General features: G+C 32.6%; 1 protein-coding gene across 4 annotated transcripts in view; it reads right to left on the bottom strand.

The window, feature by feature from the left end:
* Positions 1 to 6,000, bottom strand: part of pbx3b (pre-B-cell leukemia homeobox 3b) — a 227,389-nt gene that overhangs the window by 219,408 nt on the left and 1,981 nt on the right. The gene's annotated exons all lie outside the window — the stretch shown is intronic.

Raw genomic sequence — 6,000 nt, 5'->3', positions numbered from 1 at the left:
GTGTGAATCATGCTTTAGATGTCCTGAGTCTGAACATTGCTATTTCATCGAGAGGAGCACAATCAAGGCCGATGGAACTTGAATTAGAGCAGTAATGAAGCGTCATACTTGACATATGAGCTTTGAATATGCATTGAACAAATAAAACATTGAATCCTGATATAGTCTTAAACATAATGTTTACTGCACTTTAGAGAAGATCAAATGGATAAAGCATAGTCATTATATTCCATGCCAAATGTTTTTCTCTAACAACAGACGATAAACAAAATAATCGGATGTTCCTTATCTACATAATTATTTCTTGTTCTGTATTTATCCTGCCACACATAGTAAGAGTCTGAAAATCAATTTTTTGACCACTAGTTGGAGAAGTTCTGAACCTCTAATTTGGATGATGTTTCTTTTGTAATTATCTGCAATTTCACTTTTACTATTGATAGTCAAAAAAGTAGTCTTTCTGAGCCCATAACACTTAATATAATAACTGAATTAAATACAATACAAATTGAAAGTCCATGCGAACAAGAAAAACCTGAAACTTATTATTATTACCAAATGGAAAATATCCATCTCAAATACAAAAAAAATTGATGCCAAGTATTTTAATATATCCAGACAGAAGTGACTTGTCAATTAACAAGATAGTAGACGATTCCATTTCCAACGTATTAATTAGCATTAGAATATCACGAACCATTCAGTTTCACATTCTTCAAGTCAAACATTCACGAATTACATATTTTAATATTCAACGGTTCTCATAGCCTAATATGAAACACGAGCTTAATCTAAATTACTAAAACTGACATCAAACATTGATATATTTACAAGAACAAATCTGGTCAAACAAAATAGACCTTGAATGCATTCAAATGATAAAACTCTAAATATTCAAAAATTTTTAAAACTATTTTGGTTTTATCCAATGCAATCCAGTTAACCTAAAACAAAAACTCACCGGTAGAGTAGGCATTTCCTAAATTCAACCGAAGAGAAAGATGTGCAAATTACCTCCCTAATAAATATAATTTTTGCTATTTACTGTATCATTTCAAATTGAGGCACCACTGTGAATCACATAGGTGACAAAAACTGATTTAACTACTGGTTAATTTTACTTGACTTCTGCACTGATAATTCAGGAAATTATTCCATAAATTCAGAACGTTATATTTATAATTTATTATCTTCGATGTGCAGCGTATGTTGTTGTCAAACTAAATACTAATTTCCAAATAATCTTTCCTAATATTTTCAGCAACCAGATGGGTGCAAAATGTAAATTTTTGCAGTGTTAAATATTTCAGTTTTCATACAGCTACACTTAAACTTGTGTTGTAAATATAACAAGTCAACCTCAATAAAACAATTTCCGCTGTTCTAAACAAGTGGGCACAACACAGAGAAAGGCAGACTAATCCATCAACTAGCTTGAATGAACAAGCAAGCTTGGTAAAGCAATAAAAGTGAGCACTGACAGGAGTTAAAAATTTATATTAAATATTGACATAAATTATTTACCAAATTCATACTTAAAAGACATGAATGGTTTACTGAATGAATGCCAAAATGACAAGAGGTCAGTATGTAATGCGTTAAAGTAGGCTTTGGCAGAGAAGCACTATTTCAACCATGCAGAGCACCTTGATAAAACAATAGCATAAAAGTAGACTGCTGTGAAAAGAACAAATACAACATCGTTCTACATGTAAATTCACGACATCAACAATGAGAGTAAACCAAATAAGTTTCTCAAATAACAAATGTAAAATTAGTTGCTAATAAAAGACTCAGCTAGATCAGAAAGAGTAGTCAACCTGCAAACAGGCTTTCATCAGACAGAGTTGACTTGGCAAATCTAGAGCCTTTTCTAAAACTTTACAAAAAACATTTGTCTGTACGTCAAATCTACTGAAGTTATTCATACAAAATATAGCTCAAAACCAGATATCATTAGATATGAATTTAGATTATGGCAAGCTTTTACAGTTCCAACACTCTTCACTAAATTCTAATTTATTCCTGGGTTTGTTCCTATGGCCCTAATACTAATGTGGTAATAATAATTATGTGGTTATAAGAAACACCTTAGGCTATTGTACTGCAGTTGTCAAAGGATCTCTTCATATTTAGAAATATTCATTCTAACAACTGAATATAGAACTTGCAGTGCTAAATTATTCCTGCATATTAGTGCTGATTATGTCAAGAAAATGAGGGAGATTGTATAACAAGTAACAGCATTTTCATTACTAGTTTTATTGAGCTATCTACTGGCTCCTCAGCATAATCAATTTAATTTGTAATAGCATAAATCCTTAAATTATTTTAATGTCACAGGTTCTGTTTGCTTTTTTGATTAACTTGTAAGGTGAAACAAAGTTTTAGAAAATAAAAAGATTAAACTAACTTGTGCAATAGAAATGAACTTCACAAATTCCATGTAAAAAAATTTAAAAGTTCAAGCTACAAGGCAGGATTATTTAGACATTGTGCAGCAATAAAAACAAAAGTAGGTGTCCACCTTATCAAGAACTAACACACACACTAAAGATGTTTTATGAACAATCCTGTACTTGTTTTGAACCACAGGTCTTACTTTCCTAATAAAGTGAAATATATGATGAAGACATAAATCCATGTAATCGTGACGAAGCTGACACGATATACACAAGGTACATGAAACTAACAATAAGTCAAAAATAAAATGGGACAACAAAGTTTTGAGACAACAATGATCATTTCATATTCTTTCTTTAGACATAAAGAATTCAACCATCCAAATCAGCCAAACAGCCCTTTTACTCCCCCTGCGGACACCTCCGACAGCCTAAGAGTTCATTAAGTTTTATGATCTTCCTCAAGTCTGTTCCGCTTATAAGCTTCACAATAGCTACAAATCTGATGAACTATCTAGTACATAACCATTAGACAGTTGCAACAAATAAACGCCACTTTTTTCAGCCAAGTTGGCACTCTATCTTAGGAGTTGATTTGACAGCTGTCCATACATCTTTTCAGCTCAAGTTCTCCAATACTTTTACCTTTCATAAACAAGTTACTAAGATTATAGCCAAATAAAGTAACCACATTATTTCACATTGGAGACAACTAACTTGTTTCACATCCCAAAACATGAACAATGTGAAACAATAGCACAGAAGTTAACTTTAACCATAGGCAACATTAACAAAACTTTTTATTCATTGTAGACTAAAAAGAAACCTGATTTTTAGAGTAACAAAAACAAATCCAATACATAATTATATTTTTAATATTTGCTGCAAGTTATGAAGATGGAAAAACTAAAAAGTTGTAAAAAATTAAGTTTTAAAACAAATGGCCTCAAATATGTTCACAATAAAAAGCACCAAAATGCATTAAAGAACCACAACACATGAAACCTTTATAATGTTTTCATTTTAAGGAAAACATAAAGTAAGGAATTTGCCAAATTGCTATTATTCAAATTTCTACTTTACTAAATAACATTTAAACAGACCATATTGCAATCATTAAAGGCACAACATCACATGAATTCTTAACCTTAATTTCAAAGACATAAATGTCAGTGGTGTTGACACTGGTGGAGGCAATGGTAACCATAAACAGCGTCAATAAAATATAAGTTCATTGATATCAATGCTGATTCAGGATGCTGTACGAGTACAGTAATAAAGAATAACTTAAGCTGATACATAATGGTGACACTAAGGTTTGATTATAGGAGAGTTTCTCTGTCAGTTAAACAGAAGTTTATGTCTTCAAAAAAAATTTCTCTGCCATGGAAACAGTGGAAAAGATTCACCAAACTGCACCCTGTTGACATCTTGTACAAATCTAAATTTTTCCTGTATTACAAAATAAATATGGCTATCCCCACTACTGGAGAAGGTCATTAAAATGTTATGCACACGTGTATAACAAACACCCTATCTTTAAACACTGCACTTTCTAATGTGTTCAAGATACTATTTGCAGCAACAAAAAGCCAGTTCATAATTCTTCTATGAACCATTAAACCATTTAATTGTGTTGCAACAGAACCGAGATTTCCACAGTTTTGATCAGTTATCAGAAGTGGTAATTGATAAAAATGTGATCTCTAAGGAATGAAAAGTACTTTCAAGATTACTAGGGTTTCCTGTATTTATGAAAAAGCCTGCTACCTTGTGGTAAAGTGAAGGAGTGCATACAATCTGCTTGACTTTTTAAATGTAGTTACAGCAGATACCTCTTTTTTGAGTAGACTTTCTATGAGATAATGGCCTGAAATCAACTCTACAGAAATAAATTAGTCAAATCTTGTGCCACAAACATGAAACATTATGTTTCAAATCAATCAATTAATTTACTGTATAACCTGAATAGTGAATGAGTGGATATTTATAAGATAAACAAAGCTGATGATGCAGCTGCGAAATCCACCCAGATACACCGGTTCATAATTAAACTAGGTGGAGGAAAACAATGATGTATTTATTGAGCAAAGAAAAGGAAAGAACCACTGCACAGAAGCTACGAAGCAAATGCTGGCTTTCCTGATGCTATTGGATATTGGTAACTTCAGTCCAAAACTAAACATGCATTTTTCTTCTGCAAAACAAAATAAACGCATTGCATTCTGTTTCGCAGAGATGTTCCCTTTCCATAACTACGCGTTTGCGCAGTCGTAACATTCTAACCACACGTTTTACTATAAAGTGTAATAATTTGACTACTTACGAACAAATCAACAGGAAGATTAAGTAAAATGAAAACATGTCTCTTCCAATGCTAAATAAATTATACTTTTACAAAACCTATACAAGGCTTTCATCCGCCGGTGAACTGAAGAATTTCGTGTAATAACGCCATCTGTTCACGCAATATTTGTGCCGGCACTCTATTTCATACTTAAGGATTGCAAACATTCAGAATAGATTTATCTGTTCTGTGAGATATTTATTTAAACAACGTATTAAATTATCGCTTCTGTAATTCTAGGTTAAATTACATTTTTGCAACAGGATTATGTCTGTTTTATTCACTTTCCGACTAACTTTCCTCCTGTGTTACTGAAAAATAGTTTGCACATTTCTTATAGCTGTGCTTTCTTTACTAAAGACCTCCATATGCCAGCCTCCAGAGTAAAATCGGTTTTTACAACCCTGTTTAAATCGCGTCAGTAATGTCACCATTTGGGAAATAATACCTACCACATGTAGAAATATTAGACAGCAACTCAAATTGCTAATATCCAAATCTGAACATTCAACAATAAAACATTGCTACAAAGCCAACTTTATTATCCAGGATGCAGCATGAGATGTTCCCTTCAGATTTGTTGTAATGTTGTTTTTGATGGAAATGGCTATATTTAGTCGAAGTTTTTCGTGTACCCCTAATCCATTCGGCCGTAATTCCAATTTCACGCAAAGGGAACAATGTACCTGTGTCTACCTACTATTGTCGTCATTTACAGAAGTCTAATTTACAACATTTCTACATTTACCCAACGCTATGTACATAAAGTTAAATCAAGGCCAATGAAGGAAAAATATGAAAAAAACTTGATCATAACAATGCAACCAGTCCAATCTCCGCAATGATGTGCTTTCTTGCTACGTAAAATGCCGTAAGAATCGTGTTCATCTAACAGATTCACAAACTTGGAAGGATCTGTTCTTTCACTTTACGTTATTTGCTGTTTGAGTTAAATCTTCCGGTTAAATCCTAAATAAATGCATCAACAATAAGCTGCTTCACGCGGCGAAAATGTCACAGAATGGGTCACTCAAAAAGAAATAAAAGACTCACGAATCCTAATGGAAGCACTTAGCTTGAAATGTCATTCTCAATATTTTATGCAGCCCCGTTGCTTGATTACTTTTGGGGTAGAATTAAACGGGGTGCTAAATCGCATCATAAAAAACTTTCAACATTAAAACTGATTCCAGAGTTGTAGGATATTTAACATCTTCAAAGTTAAGACTCAAAGACTGGGGATATTTTATT

The sequence above is a fragment of the Stegostoma tigrinum genome, chromosome 29 (assembly GCF_030684315.1).
Source record: "Stegostoma tigrinum isolate sSteTig4 chromosome 29, sSteTig4.hap1, whole genome shotgun sequence".
Classification (NCBI taxonomy): Eukaryota; Metazoa; Chordata; class Chondrichthyes; order Orectolobiformes; family Stegostomatidae; genus Stegostoma; species Stegostoma tigrinum.
The sequence above is the reverse complement of the archived record's forward strand: the minus strand, read 5'-3'. Positions and strand labels throughout refer to the sequence as shown.